The 18,088-nt window shown below is 40.5% G+C and overlaps 1 long non-coding RNA gene and 1 pseudogene across 1 annotated transcript; one reads left to right on the top strand and one right to left on the bottom strand.

Annotated features, from left to right (window-relative positions):
* Positions 1–328: 328 nt before the first annotated feature.
* Positions 329–15,853, bottom strand: LOC138849172 (uncharacterized). The gene is made up of 2 exons (XR_011387593.1): positions 15,292–15,853; positions 329–463 (listed from the first exon to the last, which is right to left on the bottom strand). It is a non-coding gene; the product is annotated as an uncharacterized lncRNA (long non-coding RNA).
* Positions 8,882–9,479, top strand: LOC127491613 (PRELI domain-containing protein 1, mitochondrial pseudogene; annotated as a pseudogene).
* Positions 15,854–18,088: the final 2,235 nt, after the last annotated feature.

Below are 18,088 nucleotides of genomic sequence, written 5' to 3'. Positions count from 1 at the left end.
AGAACCTCTGTCCAGTTTTGTGTACCCCTTAAACTAAGAATAGTTGTTTCTTTTCAAATGGTTTTAAAAATAAAACCATAAATGCCATTTCACAATACATGAAGTTTATGAAATTCAAATTTCAGTGTCATGAAATGTTGTTGGCACACAGCCACAGCCATTCATGCATGTATTGTCTTTCGCTGCTTTTGCTCGATGAGGGCAGAGTTGAGTAGTTGCAACAGAAACCACAGGGGCCACAAGGCTGAAAATATTCACTATCTGGCCTTGTAGAGAAAATATTTCCTTTCTTCTAGACCAAGATAATAGAAATTTGTTTCTTAGTTAAAAAAAAAAAAATCCTCGATCCACTGAAGTCCTTCCTCAAAGCATTGATTTCAGGACCTGGAGTCCCTCCATTTCTGCTCTCTGGTGGTCATTTTTAATGTATTATTCCATGGTTCCTGTGCTTATTTGCAACAAACTGTAGGGAGAAGAACATGGAAGAAAATGTACAAGCACATTTAAGGAACAAGTTCTAGATATTATATACACTGATTCAGCTCACAGTGTTTTAGCTGAAAATCAATTCTGCAGCCACATTTACCCATGAGACTGGGAAATACAAGCTAGTTCTACAATATGAAATGAGAGGAAAACAAAATTAGTAATAAGCTGCAAGCTTCTGCTATAAACTTTTCTTCCAAAGTCTTCAACCATTTGAGCAAACATGTAAAAATAATTAGATTATCTTATTGATTTTATCAGTGAGTTGTAGGTAGAGTGAAAACAGGGAAAGGCAATTATCTAAAGATTTCTAAGAACGGAGCCAGGATTGTGGCATACAGGGTAATGCCACTACCTGTGATGCAGGCATCCCATATGGGTTAAGGTTCACATTCTGGCTAATGCACTTCCCATCCAACTCCCTGCTAATGGCCTGAGAAAAGTAGCTGAAGATGGCCCTGGTGCTTGGTCCCCTGCCAGCCACCTGAGACTTGTACAAAGCTGGTGGGTCCTATCTCAGGCCTGGCCCAGCCCTGGCTATTGTGGCCATCTAGGGAGAGAAACAGCAGTTGGAGGGTTTCTCTCTGTGTCTGTCTCTCCCCCCTCTCTGTAACTCTGACTTTTAAATAAATAAATCTTTAAAAAATTCAATTTCTTTTCACAATTGATCATGATAGGACTAAGAGCCAAAGGGATCACATAAACAAGAATAGTGTCTGCAAATACTAACTGATAGAATAAAAAAGGGAGAGAACGATCCAACATGGGAAGCGAGATACACAGCAGACTCATAGAATGGCAGATGTCCTAAACAGCACTCTGGCCTCAGAATCAGCCCTTAAGGCATGCGGATCCGGCTGAAAAGCCCATGAGAGTATTTCAGGCATGGAAAGCCAAGACACTCTGGCAAAAAAAAAAAAAAAAAAAAAAAAAAAAAAAAAAAAAAAAAACCTAAATGAAAGATCTCTGTGAGTGAGATCCCAGTGGAAAGAATGGGTCATCAAAGAAGGAGGTACCTTTCTCTGAAGGGAGGAGAGAACTTCCACTTTGACTATGACCTTGTCTAAATATGATCAGAGTCAGTGAATTCAAAAGGCTTCCATAGCCTTGGCAACTCATGACAAGAGCCTAGAGTGATTACTGATGCCATAAACAAGAGTGTCAATTTGTTAAGTCAACAACAGGAGTCACTGTACACTTACTCCTCATGTAGGATCTCTGTCCCTAATGTGCTGTACATTGTGATTTAATGCTATAGCTAGTACTCAAACAGTATTTTTCACTTTGTGTTTCTGTGTGGGAGCAAACTGTTGAAATCTTTACTTAATGTATGCTAAACTGATCTTCTGTATATAAAGAGAATTGAAAATGAATCTTGATGTGAATGGAAGGGGAGGAGGAGAGGGAAAGGGGAGGGTTGCGGGTGGGAGGGAAGTCATGGGGGGGAAGCCATTGTAATCTATAAGCTGTACTTTGGAAATTTATATTCATTAAATAAAAGTTAAAAAAATAAAAATAAATTTAAAAAATTCTTTTTTTAACTTTTATTTAATAAATATAAATTTCCAAAGTACAACTTTTGGATTATAGCAGCTTTTTCCCCCCATAACCTCCCTCCCACACGCAACCATCCCAACTCCCACTCCCTCTCCCATCCCATTCACATCAAGATTCATTTTCAATTATCTTTATATACAGAAGATCAATTTAGTATAAACTAAGTAAAGATTTCAACAGTTAACACCCACACGGAAACACAAAGTATAAAGTACTGTTAAGAATGACAAACTTAAAAATATTACTGCAAAGAAATGATGGTACATGATATATAAAATTTGATATAATATTATAAGATTCATTATAGAAATTTAAATAAAGTGTCAATGCAGCATAGAAATGTTAGAGAGGGTATCTAATTTTGTATGAGTGAATCAGGAAAGTATTTATATATGTTGAGAAATAACCACTGTGACCGCCGCCGTGGCTCAATAGGCTAATCCTCCACCTGTGGCGCCGGCACACCAGGTTCTAGTCCGGTTGGGGTGCCGGATTCTGTCCTGGTTGCCTCTCTTCCAGGACAGCTCTCTGCTGTGGCCCCAGGAGTGCAGTGGAGGATGGCCCAAGTGCTTGGGCCCTGTACCCCATGGGAGACCAGGAGAAGCACCTGACTCCTGGCTTCGGATCAGCGCGGTGCGCCAGCCGCAGCGCACTGGCTGCAACGGCCATTGGAGGGTGAACCAACAGAAAAAGAAGACCTCTCTCTCTCTCTCTCTCTCTCAATGTCCACTCTGCTTGTCAAAAAAAAAAAAAAAAAAGAAAGAACCACTGTTTATTAATCATATATTATGTTTAAGACAAAACAAGATGTTTTATGGATTAAGTATTTTGTTCATGAGTTATCACCAAGTTAAAGTTTTTATTACCCATTTAATATATGAAAATATTTAGGATAAAATCATTTTATTTCTAACATATTTGGAACTTTAAGCCACATCTTTATTGTACCCTTAACTTCTCTGTTATATCATATGAACAGGAAGATACAAAGAAGGCAATAGAACAGGGTCACTCTTGGTAGAAGATGACTTAATTGTAAATAAAAGTGTTTGACAAATCTCACCACAGAGAAAACAGGAGGTAACTCCAGGTGACTGGATTATGTGGGCCACATGGGAGAGTAGATGATGAGGACAGAAAGGCTAGTTGGAGGTCATAGTCTTAGGGACCCAGCAAACATTTTGACATGAGAGAGTGACATACCAAATTTGGGTCTCAGAGAAACTATTTGGCTGTCTAAGCAAAGGACGCATTTGCTTGGAGAGATGAAGTATTTGAAGGGACAGATAAAATAAGCATCTATCCATTCCACAAGTCTGGCAAGAAGAGTGAGGAAAAACGTTGAAGATCCCCCAGAATAAGGCTCCTCTCTGCTTGCACTGAGGAACTCAACATTAGTTGGGTTGCATAGGTGGTCTCAGGAACAAGTTTTAATTAAATTGAGTAATAAAAAAGCACTGCACTTTATGGTGAGAAAGAACTCATAAAATTTTTGTACAAATGCCAGGTAATGTTTGCCTTAGTGTCCATGAGGGGTTTCATTTTTGCTGTTTTCAGCTCTATAAAAATTCTGCCTAAGAAAATAATGAAGATCCTAGTCTTCTTTAAGTGTTTCTTGAATCAAAGCTACTTCACAAGTTTGTCCATGGTGACTTTGGTAATCTAACTAAATCCATCACATACTAATAAAAAAAGCATGAGGTGACTTACAAACCTCACACTACCTCATTATTTCTTCCTTGAAATTACATACATTAAAGCTTTTTTGGTTGGGGAGACTCTGATCAACTTTCTGTTTCTAGAATGATGTTGTTCTAAGAAAATCCCTTTCCCAAATGATAGATGCTTATTTCATCTGTCCCTTCAAATCCTTCATCATCTCTCCAGGCAAATGTGTCCTTTACTTGGTCAGCCAAGTAATTTCTCTGAGACCTAAATTTGATACGCCACTCTATTATGTCAAAACGTTTGCTGTGTCCCTACAACTCTAAGATGATCTCCAACCAGCCTTCCCATCCTCATTATCTACCTCCCCCATGTGGCCCACATAGTCCAGTCACCTGGAGTTACCTCCTGTTCTCCACGTGTTAAGTCCTGTCAAACTCTTTTATTCATGAAAATATTCTGTCTTTACATCCAAATACGTTAACCTGCTCAACTACATTTTTGCAGCCCTATGAGGAGTAAAGCAGTGGGTGGAAGAACTCTTTATCTGTCTGTCCTCCTCTGTAATGCTGCATTTCAAGTAAATAGAAAAATAATTTTTTTTTAAAAAGTGACTTTATCCAGGGCTTGAATTTTGTTATACTTTTCAAGGATAAACATATTTTGGGTATTGAATCAACAATATCAAATTTGAATATTTTTACTCCAAAGCCATTCTATGGCAACAAGACCCTAGAGAGTGTGTTTTCCAAGTTCTATATAGTTAGATATCCTAGGTTTCCGTGCTGCTGTCAGAAACATGTTTTTTCTCAAAAGGGCCACTTACGAGGAAGAAATTGCATAAGTTATAGACTCCTTTACTGTCATTGCCACTCATCAATGTAATGTATTAGATATAGTAGTCAGTAATTAAATATTGCTAATATTTCAAAGTAATAACAATGTTATGCTTTTTAAAATAAGAATTATTTTGAGTGTTTATGATGTGTATCATGATGGTTTGGATGGAGATCATGATTTGAGGGAACTGACAAATGTCCCCATTCATTTTCTAGTAGCACAATAGAAATCATTGTCAATATTAACAAAGCTATATGCTTATATATGTATGTGAATATATAAAAACACATCTTTATGTATAGATATAGTGGCACTTTCTAATAAGCATCACTGTTAATATCTATATCAAGAATTGATTGCAGATCATCACTCTAGTAGGTCAGCTTTTCAAGAAAATAAACTTTGAGTCACAAATTTGCATGCAAGAAGACTGAAGTTTTCTTTCTAGATAAACACTGAAGAAGAAGCAAGGAAAGGATGATTGGGTAGGAAGAAATGTTGATTTTTGCTGTCATCAAAACAGAGGCCTCAGATTGCACCACAGGTGACAATAAAAAGGTTAATGAGGTGAAAGAGTTTTCCTCAATGCAGCTCTCCTCTACTACCTGTTCCAGATGTCACTTTCCTTGGCCAGCACCTATGCTGGTCATATTGGTTTACCTAGTGGATTTCTCAGACTCTCAGAGGTATTAACATTTGATAATCATACCTATTAGACTAAGGTTACTACACTGGCCTATTACTTGTCAAAATAAATTATTCAGTAGACTCTTAAACACTAAGTATAGACCACCTGACTACATGGAGCAATATCAGCTCTGCACTCTGATAATCAAAATCAATTATGCCTGCTTTCCCTACCTCATGGTCTGTTGGCAGGAGGGGACAAAAGTAGCTGGATGGCAGTCACAGGTGAAGGTTTGGAGGGATTCTGGTTGTGTTCCCTAGTTGAAGCATTCTTATTGTGAAAAATAGGATCTCCAAACCCACAAATCCTAGGGATACAAGAAACATATGCACAGATTGCCCAAGTAGGTTACGGATGCAGTGACTAGAAATATTACTCCAACTTCTATTTGGTTCCAGGACATATACATTCAGTTGATATAGCACCATATAATGATGATTGGTTAAGGATACATGAGTGTCGCTCCCCCTCTTTGTGGAGGAACGACACAGGACCCTGCGTTGTTCTTTCGTCTGCTCGGCCCTTCCCGGGTTTGCTGCTGGTTCTTCCCGGGTTGGCTGCCGTCCCTCCACCTCCGTGGAGGGGCGGATCCCCCTGCCACTTTCCCCACTTCCGCGGGGGAGCGGCACACCGCCGGCCGGCTCTCTCGGGGGCTGCTCAGATGTTATCCGGATGTTCCTGGTGCATGTTGCCTCTCTCCTCCTTTATAGTCCTCTTCCACCAATCCCAACTCTGCTACCCACACACCGAGTACGCTGCTCTCCTCCAATCAGAAGCAGGATCAGCTCCTGCAGGTTATTGGTTGAACTGGAGGCAGCTGCGTAGAAGTTGTTTACTCCCTTCTCAGCGCCATATTGTGGGAGAGCAGATGCATAGAATAAGTCTTAATTCCAGTAACTTAGTCTAGTCCGAGTTGCTCCCCACACATGAGTATAGTATACAATGGAATATGATACCTCACTCTTCCAGATTTTAATCTCTAACCTGGTCTTCATTAGTATCTTCAGAAGTTTTTTTTTTTTTAATTATTATTCTTACAGGCAGATGCTTTCTCAGTTGTACAGTATGTGATTGGACTTACTAACTCCGTAATTTTGTCCTTATGTGAAGTTACATGGCATCCTGTGCCTATGGATCTCACATCCTCAAAGCTCTCAGTAGATTCTCACCATACTTCTCCAGGATGGAAAAGCAAATCATGCCCAGAATAAATACTGTTTGTTAAAAGGAATTTCTCCCACTACTAAAGAAACAAAGGAAAGGTCCTATGAACTACCTAATGTGTCCACTCCAATTAGATTTATAGAGATTGGAAATATGATCACCAGCTGCATTTAGGTATTCAAAGTACCCCACAGTGAGCTGGGTCTAGACTAGGACTCCATTTATTGCCTGCCTTCCATATAACCCTAACTTAAGCATGCCTCTGATTTTCTACAATAACTTAGACCACTTATTAAGTCACTCTTGAAAGTTTGGGTAGTTAGTCCCTATCAAAACTGCACATAAAAGAAGGTGTGATACTTCCTGAGTGTCCATATGTTGTTTTGCAAGACAGAAGCATCTATACTATCTCTTAGCAAAGGAGATTAACACTAGTGTATAGTACGGAAGGAGGATCAACTTCTGCTCACCTAGGGATGTTTATACACGTGGATGTGCATCTATCCACGTGTATAAACATCCAGTCTCAGGATTCCCGTTTCCCATTCACAGCTCTGGCTTTCATGTGTTAGACTTGTCAGCACTGAGAATCGAACCTTAAGTCCTGCATATGATCTTAAACTTTTGCTCAAATTTGGCTGAGGGAGGTCAGAATCTCCTTCAACATAGGTAAGAAGGCCATTTGGCTTTACAGTTAGCCTTAAATTAGTAACTTTTCTCCTCAGCATATTATTGTCTTTCTATCATGCATTGGTACCTCTCAGTAATACATTTCTGTTTCTAAATCTTCATAATAATCACATCTTCTGATGTTCAAAATCAGCTAAAATACTGAAACTACCAATGCATTTCCTTTGAGTAATATCTCATCTCAGCGTAGCAGTGGTAAAATGTTGACAATTTAGATAAACCACATGCCAGAAGCTATCAGTATTCCATCAAGGGCCACTACTGGGGTTCCTAATGTCATTCTAATGGCTGGTGTTTTAGAGTTCAATTCCTTGGGTAATCTGTACCATATTCCTTAGGTTATACTCACAGGAAACACCCTCTGAGGTAGAACTTCTCATGCAGGAAAAGTTTTGGTGAAGGTCCTCAAAATCAACACAGTAAGAGAGAGAAGAAAGGACTACCGAACAGAAGAAGATAACTTTAGTCCATTTGCCATAAAAGTCTCAGATAACCCTATGAGAAACCATGGAACTAGGGGTTCTAAATAGTAAATAAAAGACATCCCAAACTAAAGAACATATATGTATTTTTTGTTTGTGTTTCCCCTCCTCCTGCCCATTGCCAAGCCCCTGGCTATAACCCACTCTTGGACATATCATGCCATTGGATAGGACAGCCTCTTCACCCAAAGGAAATTCCTGAGGAAGGGCTCAGCTTCGAGTCTACATCAGCTAACACCCCTGGCAGCTTACACAGTGTGTGCTGTCTTGAAGCGAGGAGGGGAATGTGGGTGTGGGACCATAAAATTCAATAACCTAAAGCACTTTATTAGCTAAATATATCCGAAACAAGATAACCTAAAGGTATATTAAGTAAAACTTTAGTATAAATTGGGTAAGTATTCTTACCTTCAGAAATGTTTTTTTTTTTTTTTTTTGTGAGATTGATGGAAGAATTATGGAAATAATTCTTTGGTCCAACAAAATGCCTTTGGTCCAACAAAGGCATTTAAGTAAATATATACCCATACATAGAATGAAATAAATATGACATAGAAGACAAGTACTCTGGGCCATGCCAGAAGTAGCACAGGACTGAGCAGGTCTTCATGGTGGTGGCTGCAGCTTAGGTGGTAAGTGTCGCTCCCCTTCTTCATGGAGGAACAACACTAAACCCTGCCTAGGCTTCATATCCGAGTCACGGCACCATTATGTCGCTCCCCGTCTTCGTGGAGGAACGACACAGGACCCTGCGCTGTTCTTTCGTCTGCTCGGCCCTCCCCGGGTTTGCTGCTGGTTCTTCCCGGGTTGGCTACCGTCCCTTCCACCTCCGTGGAAGGGCGGTTCCCCCGGCCACATTCCCCACTTCCGCGGGGGAGCGGCACACCGCCGGCCGGCTCTCTCGGGGGCTGCACAGGTGTTCCCCTTAGATGTTCCTGGTGCATGTTGTCTCTCTCCTCCTTTATAGTCCTCCTCCGCCAATCCCAACTCGGCTGCCCACACGCCGAGTACGCTGCTCTCCTCCAATCAGGAGCAGGATCAGCTCCTGGAGGTCATCACTCAAGTTGGCAAGAGGCAGCTGCGTAGAAGCTGTTTTCTCCTCGCCCAGCGCCATATTGTGGGAGAGCAGATGCACAGAATAAGTCTTAATTCCAGTAACTCAGTCCAGTCCGGGTTGCTCCCCACAGTAAGGAGGTGACTGAACTGAGCTGTGAGCCTGGCCAATGTGTGCTGTGCCCTGGCAAACACATGTGCACAGGCTTCACAAACCTGGGGCTCTGCAGGTGCTAAGTCTGCTCTGGCCAGGATGATGGTAAAGTATTTCCTGGGCCAGAGCATGCTCTTACATTCTTGGGACCAAATATCCCTGGGACTGAATCTCTATAACAAACATATCGTGATAGAAGAAACTGCAAAGCAGGTGACCCCCAATCAGAAGCTCCTGTCTCATCAACACCTTACCAAGACCAACAGGATGCCCCACTAGGCAGGGCAATGGTTCCTTGCCAATGTGTACATCCTGGAGGACTCCATGGTAGACCCAAAAAACTAGATCATGACTGCATTCACTTGAAATGTCAATCACCCCTGGCTGATGGTTGTGGAGGAATTTCTTGGGTAAACTCAGACAATAACAGCTGAACTGAGCCTAGGTCTCATCCACTTTACTTAAGTTCTCCAGAGCTCTCCAAGAATTTAGTTCTTAGCCCATTCCAAAGCCTTGGTCACCTTTGAATTTGAGTACATCTTGGCCAAGTTGCAAGGTGAGGCCCCTTACAGAATACTTGTTGGAACAGACAAGGAAGTCTCAAGGACAAAGGAGAAGGCTCTGGCACCTACAGAGAGGGCCAAGACCCTTGCTAACAAAGCAGGAACAGCAACACCAACAGCAACAACAGTTCATGTAGCCAGTTTGGTCCTGGTATGGCTAGGCCCTCCCCATCATTGCTTCTGCAGCCCAGAGAGAGCAATCAGCCACCTCTTCCCACTGCCCATTGTGCTTTATTATTAAAAATAAGCTTCCAGGCTGGCTCTGAGGCTCAATAGGCTAATCCTCTGCCTGCCGCGCTGGCACACCGGGTTCTAGTCCTGGTCAGGGTGCCGGATTCTATCCCGGTTGCCCCTCTTCCAGGCCAGCTCTCTGCTGTGGCCAGGGAGTGCAGTGGAGGATGGCCCAAGTGCTTGGGCCCTGCACCCCACAGGAGACCAGGATAAGCACCTGGCTCCTGCCATCGGATCAGCGCGGTGTGCCGGCTGCAGCGGCCACTGGGGGATAAACCAACAGCAAAGGAAAACCTTTCTCTCTGTCTCTCTCTCTCTCACTGTCCACTCTGCCTGTCAAAAAATAAAAATAAAAAATAAAATAAAATAAGCTTCCAAAAAGGTGCCATCAAAGAAGGATGCAATTTTCTCTGAAGGGAGGAGAGAACTTCCACTTTGCATATGGCCCCATCTAAAAACCAACAGAGTTTGTGAACTCAAAAGGCTTCCATAGCTTTGGCAGCTCATGTCGAAGAGCCTCGGGTGATCACTGATGTCTTAAATAAGAGTGTCAGTTGTTAAATCAACAATAGGAGTCATTGTGCACTTGTTGCCCATGTTGGACCTCTATCCTTAATGAGTTGTACTGTGAGAATTAACAGTAAAACTTGTCTTCAAACTGTATTTTGTGTGTCTGTGTGGGTGCAAATAGTTGAAATCTCTACTTAATATAGAGTTGGTTTTCTCTATATAAAGTCAATTAAAAAGGAATCTTAATGGAAAATGGAATGGGAGAAGGAGTGGGAGTTGGGATGGGAGTTGGGGTGGGAGGGCAAGATTGGGAAGAAGAAACACTATATCCCTAAAAGCTGTACATATGAAAATTTGGATTCATTAAATGAAAACCTTAAAAAAATAAGCTTCCAGCCCTCTCTAATGTTTGGGTGGTAGACTGGAGCATACATATACACTAGGCATGTTATCTACATCAGTCTGGAGCCTGCTTATTGCAGCTGACATAAGAGGTACACACAGTGTGCAGGTAAAGGGGTAACAAACCACAGACTGAAAGCTCTCTGAGGGTCGAATTCAAGTTTGATTTTGAGGTGTCCTAGTTAATTGGAACAATATCTAGTGCATAACTGACACTTAATAAATATTTGCTAAATTTAGTCATTGGGTACCCTCCCAAAGAAGAAAGAAAGAATTATTCCCAATGTATTCAATAATATGGACACATATTTAGGAATCTGCATGTGAGTGCAAGATCATATATTGAAAATTCCTGAGGGACTTGTGATCCTCTTCTATTGATCATTTTTCAAAATAGTATTAAAATAATAGTGTCCACTCCTATTTAGGGCAAAATATGTTATAACACGCCTCAGTCTTTTCTATTCAAATTCTCTAGGCCATTGTAAACCACATAACTGTAACAAGAAAGAAGTTATAGCAAATGAAAAGAAGCAGTCAATAAGACAAAGTGGCCTGCAACATGACTATTTGATGATAAGCTCCACAATAAGAAAAGCTTAAAATATTGTATAGTTGGTATGATGAAATTTTAGATAAGTGAAGGTGGTTACCCAGTGAGTATGCCATTTCTGTATAGACCTGAAGGAAGTGTGAAAGGAGTTGATGCAGATAGCCAAAGGAAGAGTATTTCTGAACGAAAACATAGCAACTTGAAAAGACCTCTGAGGGGTGCCTCTTTGTTCAAAAAATAAGAAAGTGTTGCAATGTGGACAAGAAGGAGACAAGGTGCAAGAGGTTCTAGGGACCATATCCTTTAAATCTTCAGTGTTTTTATCTGTTACAAAGACTTTGGCATCATGTTTAGTGAGAAAGGAAGCCATATGATCTGACTTTGTTTTCAAAGGACCACCCTTACTGCTGTGCTAAGAACAGACTTAGGAAGGCAAGGACAAACATTGGGAAAGGAGTTCAAAGGCTAGTCCAGAAACCGAGGGAAGACAATGTGGGGAGAATATGACAGTAGCTGTGGAATTTCCAAAAAGTCATCGGATTCTGAATGTCTGAGTATTCTGTGGTTGGAGCTGCCAGGCTGTTCTGCAATGTTTCAGTTGAAGGGTGGTAGGAATGACTTTTTAGTTTTCTGTGTTGAGTAACTCAAAGTATGATGAGCCTGTTTCCTGAGTTTGGGAAGGGTGTGGAAGGGTAAAGTGTCTTGTGGAGAGAATATAAGGAGCTCAGTCGCAACCTAAGTCTGAGATTGCTCTTAGACAGCCAAGTGGACTTGACACATTAGCAGCTGCATCCATTGCATCCATGAGTCTGCAGTCCAAGGGTAAGGTCTAAGCTGAAAATGTACTTTTGGTGGCATTACTCTATTAAGAGTTCTGGGGGTGCAGATAAACAAGAAACAAAACTAACAAACAGCCTGAGAGATAGAAGAACTAGGAAAGTAATATTTTGGAAACCAGGGAAGAATATTTTTTTGGGAAAAGTTTTTTCACCATAACATACAGAATATCATTTAACCATAATTTTAGAAATAACCCCTGAAGAAGTGTTTGGCTACAAGTCAGTAATCCAGTAAGCCAATGAATATTTTCTCAATATACTAACCACAGGTACACAGAGATAAAGCAGTTTCTAGTTGCTAATTAGAGACAGGTGTAGGTATTCAGGCGTCTTGAAAATTCAGGTTCCTAGAAGAATGTGGGTATATCATTTTATCAATAATATTCATTTGGAAAGAGGTTGTGTTCCTCCTTCATTTTGTGTTTACAATTTTCTTACCGATATTGCTGTTAATACTGAAGCAATGGTGCCAGGATATATACAAGTCATGGAGTCTCCATCATACAAAAATTTTAGAAATACTTTAATTTTTAACATCTGATAGAATAAGTAATGATCTCTAAGTCTTAACCTTGTTCTAGGTAAGCAAATACTAATGTAAAGCTTATTTTGAATTAAGCAATTTCATGTCTATGAAACACCCTCTTAGAGATCTCAGTTATTCCATCTTTCGCTTTCATGTTGCTGAACTATAATGCTGTTAACATCTATTTCAAGTAATCTCCCTTCCCTGGTGATTGATGGTAGATACAACAATTATGATGCCAATGCTGGGGATAATTCTTCACAGATGTTGTAAAATTACAGGTTAAATGGGGAAAAGCGTTCCTTTCTTCCGGCCACCCACTCTTCATTCCCTTGAAATAGGTGCGTGGTGCTGTGTATCCTGTGCTGTAGGTATGCCAATTCCCCAGCCTGTCGCTCATCTGGTTTAAATGACTTCCATTTGCTATTTTAAAGCATGACAGAATGTTCATTTCAGACTGCTTTGCAGGTACTCTAAATGCAGTAATTCAGCCTTAAATTTTAACTGGCAATGGGAAGTCCATTGGGTCTGGCACAGCCATGCTAATTTTCCCCTTATTATAAATAACATTTGCCATTGCTAATAAAAAAATGAAATGATATGATGATTGTGATTTTCTTCAAAATAATATTACAGAAGGAAAGTGGCCTTGAACTAATAATCGGTAAAATTGGATGATAGATACATTGTGTCTACATCTTTCTCTGTTTAACTTTCCAATTTAAAAAAACATTAAAAATAAAAACAGAGTTTATGTTATTTTAACCCTTCATAAACCTATATGTTCTCACAGGGAGGAAATATAAAAATTCCACAGGTAATTCTGCTCTCAGTTATTTAAAATAGTGAAGTCATGTTTCCTCGGTCATTCAATTTGGACCAATAGATTATGGTACAGCATTTCTTTAGTTTTGCTTTGTTTTTCTAAGTGAGTTCATTGCAATTCTCGTCAGAGAAAGAGGAAAGGATTTGGGATGAGGGACAGAGGAAAGAAAAGGAAACTTGAATTGTCAAGTAAACAAGGAAGATTAGGATGAAGGGTTTGGGGATTTAAGTTTTAGCCTAACCCAGCAGCTGACAAGTTTTAAGCCAAGGAAATCTGATCTATGATTTAGCTGAAATTTCTCCACCTGGATAAACTGGGGATGATTATATGAATTATTCCCATAGATGTGTCAGGAAGCTCTACAAGTAAATGTGAATGCAGAATATAACATTAAAGATGCACCACATCTCTCAATGCAGAAGAATAGTGACAGGTGTTTTTTGTTGTATGACATAATTTATTTTAAATGCCATCTTCCTACTCCATATAGAAATAATGTAAGTGACAAGTTTCTTTCATTTTTTGGAACCACTGATAGTCACATGCTCATCTGATGTAACCAAATCCACCTTGGAAACATTTCATTAGACATTCAGCCAATAAGTTGATCTAATTTTTTTTTTTTTTGTTAATCTCCAGAGGTAGAGAGCATTTCTTTTCTTTAAATTCATTGCCAATATCTCCCGGTGTAATAACTGGGAAGTATTTCCAAGTGCCTAATTGAAATACTTACCACCACAATTTATTATAATTAACCTTGGAATTTTGAGGTATATTCATCAATCTTATTTAATCATTCTTATTATTTCTTAATGACCTGTATATAATTTTGCTTGTAATAAACTGAATGAGTTCAACTGCAAAGCTTTCCAGGCAAGAAACTGAAAGGGAAATAGAGGAAAATGGAAGTGGAAAAACAAAGAAATAAACTTATTCAGTGGTTTTACTATTGAGTATTGGATAACAAATAAACTACGTTTCATTACCCCCAAAAGAATGGAATTTGGAATCAGATATGTGTCAAAGCTGCTAAGTCACCACGGGAGAGTCTGCATCTTGCATCAGAATACCTAGGTTCCAGTCCCTGCTCAAATTCTGAGCCAAATTTCTGCTAATGGACAGCCAGGATGGGGTTAACAGGTGATGGCTCCAATACTTGGGTCCCTTTCACCAAGCCTAGCTCTTGAATTCAGCTTGTCCTAGTTCAAACAGTTATAGGTAACTGAGGAGTGAACCAGCATATGGAAGATAACTGTCTCTTTCTCTGTTTTTTGAATACAAATTAAGGTTAGAGTTTGTGAACTCAAGAGGCTTCCATAGCTTTGGCAGCTCATGATAAGAGCCTCGGGTGATCACTGACATCATAAATAAGAATGTCAATTGTTAACAACAGGAGTCACTGTGCACTTACTCCCCATGTAGGATCTTTGTCCTTAATGTGTTGTACTATGTGAATTAATGGTATAACTAGTACTCAAACAGTACTTTGTGTGTCTGTGTGGGTGCAAACTATTGAAATCTTTACTTAGTATACACTAAATCGATCTTCTGTATATAAAGATAATTAAAAATGAATCTTAAGGAAGAATGAGATGGAAGAGGAAGTAGGAGATGGGATGGTTTGTGGGTGGGAGGGTGGTTATGGGGGGAAATACTGCTATAATCCAAAAGTTGTACTTTTGAAATTTATATTTATTAAATAAAAATTTAAAAAGAAATAAATAGAAATATTAATTTTCTCAATGTGTATACTCAAGGCAATATAATCTTAAGGTATGGAAAAGGGAAGGCTCCAAGCAACCGTTAAACTGAATAATATTTCCACCCAATTTGAATTAGTGACTAGAATTATGAAGAAAGGAGGACATCTTTGTATCTCATTATGAGGTTCTGAAAGCTAAATGAAATCATGATGACCTGTTATAAACATGTTTCCAAATGTTCACCTTGCCCTATATCCATATCCTTTAAAATATGGCTTTCTTTTTCCCATCAAACAAGTAGTCTATTGTTTCCACCACTGGACATGGTTGGCTTTGGACTTGCTTTTTCTGATACTCACGGAGTGACCACTTCCATGTTTTCTTTGGGACCTCTATCCATGTTATGTGAGCAAGTGCTGACCAGTCTGCTAGACACATGAGACCTAAATAGAAGAACCACTGGTCTAACATAACCAAGGAGTCAGAAGACCAGAAAAACTGACCAGTTAAGCTCAGTCAAAACTACAGACCTGTGGGATCATAAGTTAAATAGAATTGTTTAATGCATTGTATTTAGGAATGGTTTATAACATAACAGATAACATATACAAAGATGCTAGGGAAACTGACAGGAAAAGCTTGTGTTCAATATGAAACTCCCTTTCTATAATGCAAATCAGGAACATACACAGTCACATACATTAGAAAACTATAGATAAGGCCAGCGCCATGGTTCACTTGGCTAATTCTCCTCCAGCGCAGCCGGCACACCAGGTTCTAGTCCCTGTTGGGGCACTGGATTCTGTCCTGGTTGCCCCTCTTCCAGTCCAGCTCTCTGCTGTGGCCTGGGAGGGCAGTGGTGGATGGCCCAAGTGCTTGGGCCCTGCATCCGCATGGGAGACCAGGAGGAAGCACCTCGCTCCTGGCTTCAGATGGGCGCAGCGCGCCTACCGCAGCAGTCATTTGTGGGTGAACCAATGGAAAAAGGAAGACCTTTCTCTCTCTCTCTCTCTCTCTCTCTCTCACTGTCTAACTCTGCCTGTCAAAAAAAAAAAAAAAAAAAAAAAAAAAAAAAGGTGTGATTGTAATTCCATGACCTGAAATCAGCCCCAATTTTTAGCCACATTGCTTCATTCAGTGTTATTGTCATTAGAAAAATTTCTTCTAGTCTTTCTGAAAGACAATGGGCTGTTTGTTTGTTGTATTTGCCAGTTCCTTGTCAATAGAACTGAAGATTACGATTTCTAGCAGTCTAAGCATTAAATGACATTGGTACTTTTCTAGCACTGAGATAACCTAAATCATCTCAATATGTTTACCAAGTTTCTTAGGATAATGCAGTACTCCAATGAAGAAAATCAGTGCTAATGAATTATTCTTAGAGACAATTGTTTGCTTGGTTACCTATTTTGACCTTAAAAATAAATAGATACTATACTGTTTGTAGACATAGTAAACCAAAAGGCAGGAACTGTGTATTATGGTTTTCTTGAAGATTTATTTTATTCACTTAAATAGGAGAGAGAGAGAGAGAGAGAGAGAGAAAGAGAGAGAGACTTGCCATCCTCTGATTTACTCCCCACATGGTTGCAATAGCCAGGACTGGGACAGGCCAAAGCTTCTGGGTCTTCCACATAAATGCCAGGGGTCCAGGGGTCCAAGTGCTTGGACCATCTTCCACTGCTTTTCCAGGCCATGAGAATGGAGATGGATTGGAAATGGAGAAGCTGGGACTTGAATTAGTGCTGGCATTGCAGGCAGCAGCTTTACCTGCCATGCCACAAAACTGGCCCCTCTGTTTTTCACTCTGAAATCCTAGCAACCTATTAGAGTACCTGACACATACCAGGCATTGGATACATAAGTTGAAATTGGATGGAATTAAGGAAATTTAACTGTTCATGTACTGAAGTATTCAAATCTATCCATGTGCTAATTTTAAGGTATACAGATGCCAAGGTCATATTTAACAAATCAATAGGTATATAAATAGAGTGAGTGCCACACAGACAACAGCGGGGAGGCTTGGGAAGTCCAGGGCTCTGAGTCCACACATCGGCAGTGGAAGGGGAGCGGACCTGCGTGGAGAGCGTGGGAGCCCACAGTTCGGGACACCAGCGGCAGACTCAACACACCAGCGCTGGAACGCGAGGTGAGCCGAACCTCAATAGCCCGAGACACCGGCAGGCAAGCGGAGAGAGGAGACTAGAGGGAACGACCCCCGGGGGGGGGGGGAGGGAAGTTCACCAGGCTAGCTGGAAGAGAGAGAGAGAAAAAAAAAAAAAGGTGACTGGTACAGACACGGGTTTCTCTCTCTCGGCTCACCTCTCAAGGGCGAGCAAGACAAAGAGCAGGCGCCATCTTGGACATACGTCATAAGCAGAGCGACCTCAGGTCTGCACGGCCCTGAGCCTAGCAGAAAAACCTGACTCTGGGTGGGGCGAATTAACAGGAGATTAGGACCTAGTAAATTTGTGGTGCTACTGAACTGAGACTGTGAAAAAAGAGACGGTGGGGGAGAGAACTCACGGAATTCACGTGAGCACTCTCCAGAGACGCTACAATTCCGTAACTTTGGCAACCCAGTGGGAGACTGAAGGAGAATTTGAGCCCACTCTGAGGGCCGAACAGATTCCCTGTGTGGTCCTTGGGAAAGAGCTTCCAATCTCTGGCTCCTGTGGGTATATCATTTGCCTGCTAACTACCTCCAACTTCGTTCAGCGGTGCAGAATAACTTCCCTTTTGAATCAAAAAAAAAGAAAGAGAGAGAGAGAGAGAGAGAGGTTTACCACACATAACCTGGGAGTGTCACCTTTGGCACACCAAACAAAGCTCTCAGGCCACACCCATCTCAAGCCCTAAGGCTCCATCAAAAACAGATAGTCCACTTAATCTAGAGTCATAGTATAACAAGAAAAAGCACCACAGTGAAGAAACCAAATATCTCCAATATGCCAAATAACAAACGCAAAAACCAAGGTAATAAAAACAAGGAAGTCACCATGAAGCCCTCAAATGAAAAAGACACCCCAATTCAAGATTATGAAGATGATGACATAGAAGAAATGCAAGAAGCAGATCTCAAAAAATTGATAAGAACATTAAGAAGTTCTCAAAAACAAATTCTTGAACTACACAAATCCTTAATGGACAAGA

Source organism: Oryctolagus cuniculus, chromosome 3, assembly GCF_964237555.1.
Source record: "Oryctolagus cuniculus chromosome 3, mOryCun1.1, whole genome shotgun sequence".
NCBI lineage: Eukaryota > Metazoa > Chordata > Mammalia > Lagomorpha > Leporidae > Oryctolagus > Oryctolagus cuniculus.
Note: the sequence above shows the minus strand (reverse complement) of the source record. Positions and strands in the feature narration are given on the sequence as shown.